General features: G+C 32.7%; 1 long non-coding RNA gene across 2 annotated transcripts; it reads right to left on the bottom strand.

Annotated features, from left to right (window-relative positions):
* Positions 1–790: 790 nt before the first annotated feature.
* LOC102663962 (uncharacterized) lies at positions 791–4,983 on the bottom strand. Of its 2 annotated transcripts, XR_005887668.1 has the most exons (5): positions 4,641–4,983; positions 3,975–4,066; positions 3,764–3,849; positions 2,665–2,758; positions 791–1,463 (listed from the first exon to the last, which is right to left on the bottom strand). It is a non-coding gene; the product is annotated as an uncharacterized lncRNA (long non-coding RNA). The 2 variants fall into 2 exon arrangements; XR_417132.4 differs by lacking the exons at positions 3,764–3,849; positions 3,975–4,066; positions 4,641–4,983 and adding an exon at positions 2,839–3,756.
* Positions 4,984–14,304: the final 9,321 nt, after the last annotated feature.

Here is a 14,304-nt window from a genome sequence, read left to right on the forward strand (position 1 = left end):
AACTTTGTTTAATACTCAAAAGACTTGATTAAACCTTGAATGAGAGAAAAAGATTAGAACAAGAGAAGAAAGACACTATCTTTTATGCTAGTTCACTCACTACTACAAAAAGATGATTCTACATCGATTTTAAGACACTTTTAACGACGGTTTTGAACTGTCTTTGTAGCCAATGTCCTAGAAAATTAAAATTTTAACTTTCTACGACGGTTCTTAAAAATCATCTTAGTAAAGCTGCACATTCTAAGACGGTTATTTTTCTCAAAACCATCTTAGAATATGCAGTTTTTCTAAGACGATTTTTCAAGAACCGTCTTAGAATATAAAATAAACTTAGGATTCTAAGACAGTTCTTCAAAGAACCGTCTTAGAATGTATTTCTCTTTTAAACAAATAAAAAATATTGAAGATTCTAAAACGATTTTCTCATAATACCGTCTTAGATTAGAATGTATTTGTTAAAAAAATAAAAATTTATAATATGATTAAATTTACGTCTAGCAATATATTGCTTTTTGTACAAAAAACTAAACAAGCAAATTTATAATTTTAGATCTTAAGCCCCAAACTGCAGACATAGGGGAAAGCCATAAGCAACTATGTACATGGTTTCGAGACTAAGAAAGATAAGCTTATTTTCAGTATGTTATTCCAAACAATTATATGTTTATATATATATATATATATATATATATATATATATATATATATATATATATATATATATATATATGATAAAAATTTACATAATGAAAATTTATATCATAAGCAATTAAATAACTTTCTCCATAAAACTTCTTACACTTAGCTTTAAAATTACTTTCTTAAAAAACTTAACCAAAAAGTGTGCCTGAAAGCTTATTATATATATGTACGTACCTGAAACATCTATTCATTAGCATATATAAGATATTAAAATTGTATACGTATTCCCAAATAATTGCCTAATTGTTGCTTACCTAGACGGAAGACAAGTTCAAATAAGATTAAGGAATTTTGTGATACTTAAGCAATATCTATCCATGAATATTTTGTATCAATAACATGTTAAACAAATTAATAGAAATATAATATATTAGTTTTAAAAAGAATTTGACAAAAAAAATATTATTATTTTCAAAATAACATAAAACTCACTCAAATAAACCAGAGAGTAAAAATTTAAGGTATGTTAATTTATTCATTCCAAAAATTTAAGTTATTCGAGCTGCTTCTACTCAAAGCACGTTTTTTATTTCTGTTGATTTATTCATTCCAAAAAAGGCTTTTTTTATAAAGAGAAAAGATTTGGTGAGAGAGAGAGAGAAAAGGGTTAAGGAGATATGTAGATAGAGATTTGATTATTATTTATATAAAGAAAAAATTAATGATATAGTAGCTAGTATTAGTAAGTAGTACCTGGTGTGATGGAAATTAGAGTGTTCACGTGGTTCATGATCTTTTCTGCTGCACTACCACTACTACTGAAAAGGTACACGCACACATAATGTCAACCACCAAAGAAAAAATAATAAATAGTAATGGCTAAAGAAAAGTAAACATCATTAACAACATTAACAATTATGGCATTGATGAGGAGTCCTACCCAAGCCCAAATCACAAGAGGGTTGATAGAAATTACAATTCCTTCCTTGAGAACGTTACCAAGCCCAAATCATAGTTAATCTTCCAAGTTCCAAACCAGTTTTAATTTTATTAAATTAGTCCATAAAAAATTAAAAATATCATTATATTCATATCCTTATGAAAAAAATAAAATGATGACCAAAAAGAATAGTTGAAAGACTAGCACTACTACAAAACGCAGTTTCTACATTGGTGGAAAACGACATTCGACATAAGTGATTGACCAATGTAGAATAAGATGTTGTTGAAAGTTAAAAGTTTCAACATTGGTCCTAAAATGTCTGTTGTAGAAAGACAATGTTTTCTACATCGCGCCTAACATACCAACTGCCTTTGATAAGTAATTAGACCACCGGTGCTATACTAACCACCGATGTAGAAATTAGACCTTCTACATCGGTGTTATATTCGTGAACAATATAAAAAAGGAGAGTTTTTCACATCGGTGCTCACTTAAGCACCGATGTATAAATCTGTTATTTCTAAGACGATGCTGACATCAGCACCGTCTTAAAAATAAGAGATTTCTACATCGGTGCTTATGTCACCATCGATGTTAAATATCGAATAAACTGCAATTAAAATTTAGGTTAATTAATAATCAATTTTTATATTTTCAATATTATCAATATTGTTAATAATCAATAAATATTATTATATAATATGAAAATCAATATTTATAATTACAATATTATCAATATTGCTAATAATCAATAAATATTATTATATAATATGAAAATCAATTTATAATAACAATATTACAATATTATCTGCATTAGTACTAATAAAGAAATACTGCCTTTTCAGGCTCAACATATTCTCACCACCACATCATCAATTCCCCTGCACCTCAACAAAACATGAAAACCTTAAAACACCTAACCCGAAACTAGTATGCCAGCAGTCAGCAACATGATAAGCAGGAGTTTATTAGGTTTAGACTTGTAGCAAAAAGTTTCAACTTTTTAAATGCCTTAAACAAAGACTTCATCAAGACCATGAGTGAGAAGGTGAAATTATTAACATAAAATAATTGACCTGTGATGTGTATATATATGCTATAGCGCGAGCTATTCCATCCCACTTGTTATATGTACCCCTGTTATTCTCAAACCAATCACCAAAATCCATCCTGTGGCCAACAAAATCAAGTTGTGTTATTGGTTCCGGAAACATGGAATGACACATAAAAGAGAAGGAATTAGTCAATACCCGACTACAAAAAATGCATATCCACTCATGTGATAGGTATGCATCTTAGTATCATTGTTCTGCAGTATAATTTTCATAAATCCCTTATAAGTTCCATTAATGACTGATGTTTCTGTGCGAGGTGATGATCCTGTAAGAGGCTTGGTAGTACCTCAAGATTAATTGAAAGATTTATCAAGCTTTCTATAATTTAAAGATTTTTCAAAAAATCTTTAAATTATAGAAAGCTAATTAAAATTATAGAAATTATAGGACCTCTAGATTAATTTAATCTAAAAAAATGTGTTACCAACACTTCTACCATATTATTGTGGTAATGGATAGAAGAATAAGCATATTTGAACCAAATATATATGTATGGCGTAGGAAATGTGACAAAATAATAAATTAATCCCTTGGATAAAAAGAAAGAAAAAAAAAAGTGAAAAGGATTCGAAAATGCATGTGAAGTGAAGTGAAGTGAAGGAGAGTTGGTTTTGGTGATTTGGCTAGTAGACAAGCACCTTTGCCTTAGTCAAACCACTTGAGTTAACCTAAACCCAAAACCCATTAGAGATAAAGTGTGCATGTCCATCACTCTTGTTGATCCCACACCACTAGCCTCCTCACCTAAACTTAGTGTAAATATTAATTATTGGCCGACTGTCAACCTTTGATTGATACATGCACATCCAGTCATGGCCCCATCAAAAGGTTTGAAGCTTTTGCTTGCTAAGGAGTTCTCGTCATTCATTGTGCCATGTGTCCACTCATGTGAGAATACCAACCTTCCATTCCTAACTTAACACTACTATTGTCTATTGAATTCACAATAGGAAAGAAAAGGGTACTGTGTGAGGTCAGGGAGTGAGCCAGTGAGCTTGAAATTTTTTTAGTAGTGTTAGAGTAAATTGCCTTATTTTTATAAGAGAAGGGATTAACTTACAAAGACATCAAATCCCTCTGCTGAGAGACTGAATTTTACAAAGTCAAAGTCCTTCCTATCTCCTTTCAAATGCAAGATCTGGGAAACTAAAAATAGTGCACAGAGTAAATGCTCTGATTATAATAGTAACAAAGATGAAAAGTCATACATTCACATCATGCCTTACAAGGTTAGTCCAATGTTTTGCAGTTTACATTTACAATTAGAATACCTTGGAAGAAAAATCAGCATAATCATTATCTGATTCACTTGGCAACTGTTGAGTGACAGGCGCTTTACCTCTTGTTCATAAAACTTCCTAAACTGAAAAAAGAAAAAATACATAATCCAAAAAGAGAGACATTTCTGTAAGTTGATACATATAGCCATACCATATCCTCAAAATTTTGATAATTTAATAGATTTAAGCTACCAACATCAGAATTACATGCAAATTAACGAATTCAACTAATAATGTCATAATTCAATAAAATATTCCAAGGCCCTAATTAGAAAGCTTAGTATAACTATTAAGGGATATTAAGTAGAAGTAAAACAAATAAACAAAAGAAGTAAAGTTACTTAAAATGAAATGAAGAAACAAAGACATGAATGAACCTAATTATATATTGTTACGCATAGTAAGATTATTAATTATTTGTAATAAATAATTTAAAATATATTTAACATAGTTATATAAAAAATTTATACTTACACTGTACTAAAATTAAATTCTATAACTTGTTTGTGTACTGTTTAATTATCCTATATATTTCTCTTACCCTTCATCATACATATTAATTCTTTTTCTTCCATGAAATTAAACCAAACAAAGGAAGGGAAGATTTTTTTCTTTCTATCATATTCCTGTAATTTATTTCCTCATTAGTTGTCGCACCTGTTTCAGAGACTCTTCATGTTAAATCTTGAGCTTCTCTGCAAGTTCTACAGCCACGGATCCTGAAGCAGCCATTGACCCTGTAATGCTCTCTTTGATAACATCAAACGTGTTAGTAGACTCCATAATGCATGTTATTACAACGAATGTAGCAAATTTTAGAAGAAGAACCAACATTAGAACAAAGGGTTGAATTTGATATGATGGAGTAAACTTAGTATAGAAGGCAAAAACAAAGATCTATGTACTATTATATAACATAAACTTGGAAAGTTCCAAGGACTTTGAAACCTTCAAAGTCACTTTCTCCCAGTAATTTATGTAACAAGTAAACGCTTGAAGCTCATTGGTTAAAATAGTTTCAAGGAACAAGCTAAGGGATTAGTTAATGCTTTCTCACGCATTATGTTACTTTATATATTAGAAACTTGCAAGGAAGCACTTAAGTTACAATAAAATAAGAAGTACTAAATACTAAAAAATACTTGGTCATCACTTTAAAAAGAAGTTGTTTGATAGATGCTTCGAAGCAATTCCACTTTCATATGTGTTGCCTAGAAAAATATTTGTTTATTGGAAATTATTAATGTCATCAATGTATGTGATTGCAATATATTAATAAGACCAATGCCACACCATCCAGATGCAGAATCAAATGTCTAAAATTCTCCTCCGTATTTCACACGTTTGCCTAAATTTCATTCAAAATATTTCATTAGATTGAACTTTTTTTTATATAATTGAAGAGTGTAATTAATAAATATTTTTTAAGCAAAAAAAGTTTAAACAAACATAATGAAAAAAAACAACATTAACCTGCAAACATACATTGTTCAAGATCAAATAAAGAGTTTCTGGCATGAGCTCAAACTTCCTATGCACTTCTATCAACCAGTCCACAAGGATTGACCTCATCTTGGCATTAATATCTACCTGCAAACCCATGTAGTCATGCACACAAACATCTTCCTATGCACATCAACCCCATCAGTTGCCAACACTGCTCCATTGTTCACTTCAGTGCTTGGTTTCTGGATAACAACTATTCACTTAGATTTAGAGACACATCAGTCACCAAAAAGAAAACAAATTTTTTCATTGGTTTCTTTGAAAATCATATATGTAAAAACTAAAAAGTCCCAAAAAAAATTAGGTTAAAGAGAATAACAACCTTGTTCTTTTATGTTGCGGCTTGTGCATTGGCCAATAGTTGAGCACGAAAGTTCCTAGTAAAAAAGAAAAGAGCAGAATTAGACAAAAGAAAACAGAAGAAAAATTATGAGAGCTTAAAAAGATAAAACATTTCAAAAGAAAAGAAAAAAGAAAAAACCTTGTGACAGGTTTAGACACGTTAATTCCATTTCCATGGCCTTGTTTAGTCACGAGATTCCCAATATCCTGTCGCACCCTTCTCTTTCTTCCTTCACCACCCATGTTTTTCTACTTATTCAAACCACCAACTAAACCACACACAAAAAAAATCACAAAAGGGGGAATTTCATAAACGAAAAAAATAAAAACCCAAACTTTATCCAAACAAATCTTAAAACCTAAAACCCAAAAACATTCAAACATTTATCGACACCGGCAGCAAGAAAACAAAAAAAAGAAGAATAAAAACCCTGAAGACCACCGTTCCACCCCTCTCCTCCGCCACTCACGTCGGTTCTCGCCACCATGGAATCAAGCAAGATTGTGTTTGTTTCTTGTTGGTAGCAACTTTTTTCCCTCTCCATCTCTCTCTCTCTCTCTCTCTCTCTCTCTCTCTCTCTCTCTCTCTCTCTCTCTCTCTCTCTCTTGCTTCTACGCCGAATGAACGAAACGAAAGTATGAAATTTTGGGTTCGGAGAGGAAAGGGAGAATGAGAAATTTTGGGAATGGGGAATTGTGTTGGAGCGTGGAGGAGGACGAGGAGGATCTAGACCCAAGCATCGGGCGCAAATGCTTGGCGGAGGCACGCAGCAAAGTTAGGGTTAGTGGAGTCTAGGGTTTTGAAGAAGGTGCAAGAGGAATTTGGAACTGAAAAAGGATTCGAAGGGTTTGAAATTGGAGGTGGATGAAACCAGTTTTGATTTTGAAACCTCTATCAGATAGAATGTGAGAGTTGTGATCCTCAAAGAGCTAAAAGCCTCCTTGAGGAGTTCTTGAAGAAGAAGAGAGAGAAGCTGAGAATAAGGAAAGAAATAAAGGGTCACAAAAATAAAAAGGTCTCTCTAGCACCTATAAGATGAGAGAGAGAGGGAGAAAAAATGATAAAAATATAAACATTTAAAGACGGTGGGATAAAAACGTCTTTGTAAGAGAAGCACTACGACGATCTCTTTAAAGACGGTGATACACCCACCGATGTTGTTAGCGCGTCGTAAGTCAGGGACTAAATTTAGTAAATTGACTAAGTTAGCTTCTCTCTCTAACTTAGTCCAAATTGACTAAGTTAGGGACGCTGTTAGCAAAAGATAGGGACTATTTTGAATTTTTCATTAAGTTAGGGACTAATATGCAACAGGGGCACAAAGTCAGGGACTAAATTGCCTATTTACTCAATTTGTTTTCATCAAATGACGTGGCATGTTTTAAGAGGCACGTCCACGTGCCATGCCACATCATCCTTAGTGCCACGTTGGATAGTCCACGTGGCACTAAAATTGACCTCACTAACAGCGTTACTATAAAATTTAACGGAAGGACTATTTTACAACACTTATGCAAAGATAGAGACTATTTTGAATTTAACATTAAGTTAGGGACTAATATGCAAAATGGGTACAATCTCAGGTGTTGAACAAATGGCCTCAGTTATCTTAAGAAGGGGGGGTTGAATTAAGATACAAAGACTATTCCCCAATTAAAATTTCACTCTCTCTTTTTAGATTAACAATGCACCCTTAACATGAATTACTCAAAAGACAATTCAAAATAAACTTCTTTAAAGCAAAAGTTAAATGGCAATAAATAAAAGAAGTTTAAGGGAAGAGAGAAATGCAAACTGATTTATACTGGTTCGGCCACTTCCCGTGTCTACGTCCAGTCCTCAAGCAACCCACTTGAGATTTTCCACTCTTGTAAAATCCTTTTACAAGTTCTGAACACACAAGGACAATCCTTCCTTTGTGTTCAGAATTCTTTTACAACAAGAGACCCTCGGTCTCTTAATCCCTTTTCAGAAGTAAGAAGAAGAGAAGAAGAAATCTCTCTTGAAAGAGATAGATTGTACAATGAAGATCAATCACAATTCCTTATTGAATATGCAAGTGTTTGACCAAGGAATCTTTGAGAGGATAAGACATTTCAATTAAGAAAAAATCTCTTAATCTTTTGAGAGGATAAAACTTTTTGGGCAATGAAAACTCTCTCACAATTCGTGTTTCCAAGTCACATATAAATAGACCTTTGATGACCATTCATAAACCATTTGAATATATGTGACTCTTAGAAGTTATTTTCTGAAAATCTCCCCTGTTAATCGATTACAGGTTTTGTGTAATCGATTACAGGTTTTAAAATTTGAATTAAAACGTTTATTAACTACTAGTAATCGATTACCAATATTGTGTAATCGATTACACAGTCTAAAATTTGAATTCAAATTTTTAATAGCTGTTGTAAACATTTTTTGCCACTGGTAATCGATTACATCCTCTGGTAATCGATTACCAGAGAGTAAATCTCTTGAAAAACACTTTTTAACTTAAATTACTTGGCCAAACCTTTTGCTATATCAATTAGGAATTTCCTTCCTAACATACTAGTGATCATCTTGATATTGTGTCTTGTATTCTTGAATCATTGTCTTGAATTTAAACTTGAAAAGCGCATTTGCATCATTTGCATCAAATCATCATGATCATCATCAAAACATCAAAGTCATTTGCTTCTACATTAGGGACTAAATTGTCTATTCACTCCTAAAACTTGATCGTGAAATTTGACCTATAGCCTTTTATTCAATAAAAAGCACCTTATGACTAGACTAGAACTAACCTTCTTCCAATCTTTCCTATATTTACTGTAAGCTTCATAGAAATGCTCAAGCTCCTCCTTATTCCATTGTGGCCCTAATATGTTAGCCAATTTTCTCTTCTGCAAATCATTGAAATTAAAAAAAAATAATTATAAGTTAAGAAATAGAATCCATAATGCCTGACCAAGTTAACCAAACTTTTTTCAATACCTAAGTATACATTGGCAAAATGCTAAAAAAATATTATAATGACTTCTTGACAAGAGGACTCGAGCAAAAACAATAAAGAGCAAAGGCAAAAAATCTTCCTTTGTTTTAACTCAGTACATGTATAAGAAAATAATTCCTTTCTAAAGACTTAAAGAAACAAATTCACCTTCTGAATACCAAGACTCACCTTCAGCCTATTTTTGCTAGCATTCTCTTTAATTTTGTCTTTACTAGAACCAGCCTCACGAACACTAGAAAACCTCTTAATTTACGCTTCTAGATTTCCTAGAAGGAGCCATAATTGATTTTCTTAATTGCCTGAAAATTACCAGAAAGGAAGAGGAGTAAGTGAAACAAAATGTTCAAAAAACAAATACAATCTAATTAAGTAAATACACTATAACAGTTTAGTCAGAAAAAAAATAATTGCATACAAAGTGTACTAAGGCAAACTACAAGTTGAACACATTGAGCAGAAATTAAATTCTTAAAACTCAATTAGACCAAAAAAAAGTTAAGACAATAAAATTTTGACACTAAATAAGGTCAATACATACATAGCATAATGAGTATGGAAATACTCTAAAACTGGAAAGAATATAAAGATTGAATAAAAGTAATATTGGAAAGAATATATTAAAGAAAGAAAAAAGAAAATAAAAAAGCAAAATCAGAGCTCCACACTACAGTTTCTCAGTTGAGAAAGAAAATAGACAAAAAAAAAAAAGAAAAATCAGAAAAGGCATGTGCGAAGCATTAAATGCGTTCAAAATCCATGACTAGAAATGAGGTGATTCGGCATTAAACGGAGTTACCGGAAGGCGGGGGAGGAAGTTGGAAAATGGAACAGCGTTGGAGTCACCGGAACCGTGCCGGAGAGGTTCTTGTCAGAGACTTCAAAGAATTTTAGCAAGGACTGGTTAAAAAGAGGGATTGAACTGTTAAAAGAGTTGAAGCTTAAACGGAGGCTGTGGAAGCAGTCTAGGGAGGTGAACGCGGTGGAGATAGGTCCAGAGAAGTTGTTGTGGAAGAAATCCAAGTTTTGGATACAGTGGAGAGAGAAGAGTGAGGGAGGGAGAGAACCAGTGAAGTAGTTGTTATCGAGGAAGAGGCTTTTGAGATTGAAGAGACCGTTGAGGTCTGGTAAGGGTCCGATGAGTGAGTTGTTCTGCAAGCTAAGGACTCAGAGTTGGTCAAGATGAGTGAGTGTGTTGGGAGCCCACGCGCCTCCGAGATCTAAGTTTTGGAGAATGAGACGGATCACTTTGAGGCCATTGCATTCCACGCCTTGCCACGCGCAGAAGCGGAGGCCGCGCGTGAGGGGCAAGAAGTTAAGGTAGTCGTTGACGTCGGCTTTTAGTTTGAAGGCGAGGAGAGTTGTTGCTTCGGTGAAAACTAACATGGGGATTTTAGAGCAATGTGCATCAGCAATAGCAAGAGTAATAAGTGTGGATGAATGAAGTTGGTCTTCGACATTGGTGGCGGTGGTGGACGCATCTTCTCAAGAAGACATTGGGAAAAAGAGAGCGACATTGGAAAGAGGAGAAGAGCGAAGTGAGGAGAGGAAGAGTCACGTTCAAATAAAAAATTAGGCAGATTTAAAACAACGCGGTTTTGTGAAAACCGCCTTTGTTTTATAACATTCAAAGACGGTTTCATCAAAACCTTTTTTGAAATATTGCAACTATTTACAAAAATACCACTGTCCCCAAACAAAAATGATTCTATGATGACCGACTTTAAATGCACGTCATGGAATGTGCTATTTTTAGTAGTGACTCTTTATTTCTGGAGAAGCTAATCTAGTTATTTAATCCACAACCTAAATTAGATTTCCACTATGCATCAGGAATCCTTTCAAGCAATCACAACCAATCTACAATTATCACCTCGGAAAAAGAGACAAAGGCACCCAACACTAGGGTCCTTTGTGAATATAAGCCTAAGAGAACCCTATTCTTAGCCCAAACTAGAAAACCCTATTCTATCATGTTATAAGCAATTCACTCATAAAAACAAATATCGTGTAAAAGCCATACACAAGAAAAAACCAAGTAGAAGATATACAACCTAACCAATCTTTTCGCAAAAACCTTGCTAGATTAAGAAGGTGATCTTCTACTCAAAAGAAACAACTAACTTTCAAGAAAAGATCTTCATAACCAAACGATTAAGTTGTGAGTTACTATAAAACACTTTTCTTATCTTCTCTTATTCACTAATGAAAGCACGAAAACTTGCTTATTCTGAGGCTAAGAAACTATTTTCTAGATGTGTTAAGTATTCTCTAATGATCTCATGATGTATATATGTGAGCACAAGCTGGTTATTTATAGAGAAAATAGTTATAACCATTTGTAATCAATTAGATCTATAAGGTGATCAATTACTTTAGCAAAGTAATCAATTAGATTATCTAAGTAATCTATTAAAGTGTTCATCCAACATCTGAAAAATAACTAAAGAACAATATAATCGATTAGATGACCTAAGCAATTGATTAAAGTGTTCTTGTTCATCATTGAACAACTAAACGAGAGAGAAGTAATCAATTAATCCACTTGGTAATTGATTAAAACAGAAACTCTTGACTAAATCAGTCATTGTCTCAAACAATAGTGTAATTGATTAAAATGCTATTGTAATTGATTAAATCGATACGAAACTTAACTCTTTAAGCTTCAAATAGCTTGTTGTAATTGATTAAAATAGATATTTTTTGTCTCTGAAGAAATTTTTCTAACTTAGAAACTTTTCTTCTTACACACTATGATGATGCACAATGCAAAATAGATATCAAATGCACTAAGATGCAACACTCAAGATAAAAACCAATACAAATATCACTCAAGAGAGTTTGGCATGTAAAAGCCAAAACTTCTTTAAGCTTTTCCTTGAGCTTCAACCTTTAGCCTTAGATTATTCCATATTGCTCATGTTGCTCCCCCTATCTCTAACAAAAGTAACTTATACTATCAAACAATGTAATTGAAACCATTGTAAATGACTCCTATAAAAGATATTATTAATGTCACACTGCTAAAAAATGCTGAGGTCAGACTCTCACAAATTTATTTATAACCCGTATATAAAACTCAAAACAAAAACATGATAGAGACAATTTGTATTTAAAAAAATGATAATATGAAAATTTTGTATTGTCAATAAATATACATACTTACACCAATACTGTGAAGATCATGATAAGTGAGAGACTTTTGTCTATATATTAATTATGTACTATGACTATACTTCTAAATATTATGTTTACAACATCTAGAAAATTAAAAAAAAATCCATGAAAAAATTATTGTGGCAAGAAAAGGAAGTAGATAAAAGAAGGAATTACTCCTAAATAAGTTCTCTACTTTCACAGCACATCAATCAGAGAAATTAGCCATAAAGAAAAGTATTCCACCCCTTCCCCCTAAATAAATATGAGGGAATCAGTCCTAATCCCTTGTTGGTTCCTACACATGCTTAAGCTTCAAACCTAGTACATATTCAAGAAGGCAAACAAAGAAAATCCTCCTTGTTTGTAATATTCTTTATCAAGGGTGTGGAGTATGGAGGTTAACATTCCTCATATGTAAAACACTAGCCAAGGTCAACTCGTAATCGGTTTTCAATCAATCGTTATCAACATTGAATTGAGTTCAAGATCTTTTGTCAAATTCATAAATTTGTACTTAGAGATTACTAGCACAATTTTGTCATCAATTTTAATATGTGTGTGTGGGGGGGGAGGGGGGGGGGACTGATTTCTTCTTAACAAATTGCATTCTTACTAGCTAAAAAAATGTTTATCATTTATCACATAAGTAAACCACAAAATTGCTTCCATATGTCTTGTCTCCTTAAAAGTTAAAATAATGTCACATGCATTCAAATGGGTGCAACATATTCTAACATCAAGGAACATGTAAAATTTAACATCTTTGTCAAGTTTATTCTAGAATAAAGCCATAGGCTTTATTATTTTGTTTACTCATATTTAAATCATCTTGAAGTTTTTGAGGAGAATAGGTGAAGATTTGAGAAACAAATCCCAATTAGTAAACTTCATTCACACATGTATCCAATCTAAAGTTACCTATAAATTGTGCTTGAAATCCCAAATTCAAGTAGGAGGGACACACTTCTCTCTTATTTATTATGCACTATCCAACAAGTAAAAAATGATTTGCACAAGTACATAGATTCAAAACCAAGAAGATACACATGTGCAAACACCAAGTAAAACATGACCAACTCATACTAAAAAATATTAAGATACACAAATAACCATCCTATATGTGTAACATACCTTGATTCTCGTGTTTTTCATGCAAGCGTGATAGCTTCGAGTAATTTGATGATGTCAAACAACTATCATATGAAGGAAATTAGTTCAATGGTATCATAACTGACAAGAAATCGAGAAAATTTAACTCAAATTTTAAGGTACAACTTATTTATTTTCATTTTTTGTATTAAAAATTGGGAAATTAAAGAAAATAAGGCTCCAAGACACATATTGAGCTACATATCTTCCTTAAAAAATACATAATTCAAACCATTGTGAATCATCATTGACAATTAATAGAATCTTCACCTTAAACTTGCTAAGAGAAATGTCCTTTCTATCAACATCCTGCATCATATAGTATAATACATACCATTGGTACATATCAAATAAAAATTATAAAATTATAAAATTTTCTTATCTAAAATTCTAAAAGGCTTAGGCTTTACAAATTAGTAAAATCACAAATGGTTTTTTCTATGGCAACCCTTGCATAAACCAAGAAAGACTTAGGCTTACCACAATGAGAAAACTAATGGAGAAAGGACCTTGAATAAAGATCCCCTTAAATGGAATAAATGGACTTGCACCATATATCATACCCAGAATGAGAAAATTAACATCTAGTGAAAGAAAAGATTCATGTGCATTACCTTTAGAAAATTAACATTTGGTGAAAAAAATGACACCAATCTAGTAAAGATCCTTGCTAAGAGCTTTGCGCACACACCATTGCTCACCGGATCTAGTTGTCCCAATGTTAGATTTGTTATTCTAACCTCTGGTCTAGTGCTTCTTCCTACACTAGATATGGTTTTTTTTCAACCCTAGATTAACCATGAAAAGAAGAATAAGAAACGCTTCACATAATAACAAACACAAAAGAAGAAAATGAGAAGAAGAAGCAAGATTTGGGGGGAGAAGGATGAAGGTTTAGACAAGACCTTACCTTCCTCGATGGCCATGTCACCAAAAATGGTCCAAATAGAAGGGAGATTTGATGGCGACGATGGATGAGAGTGAAAGTGCGAGAATGAACATGAAGAGAGAGAGAGAGAGAGATGACTCCGATGACAACAATGTAAGGTTAGCAGAGATGAAAGAATAGTGCTTTTTGAGAGAGAGGAAATCAAGCATTAGAGGGTCGCGTGAGTGCCACGGAGTAGCAGATGTGACATAAGAAGGTTCTTGAAGTCTTAATGCATTTT

The sequence above is a fragment of the Glycine max genome, chromosome 12 (genome assembly GCF_000004515.6).
Source record: "Glycine max cultivar Williams 82 chromosome 12, Glycine_max_v4.0, whole genome shotgun sequence".
Taxonomy (NCBI): Eukaryota; Viridiplantae; Streptophyta; class Magnoliopsida; order Fabales; family Fabaceae; genus Glycine; species Glycine max.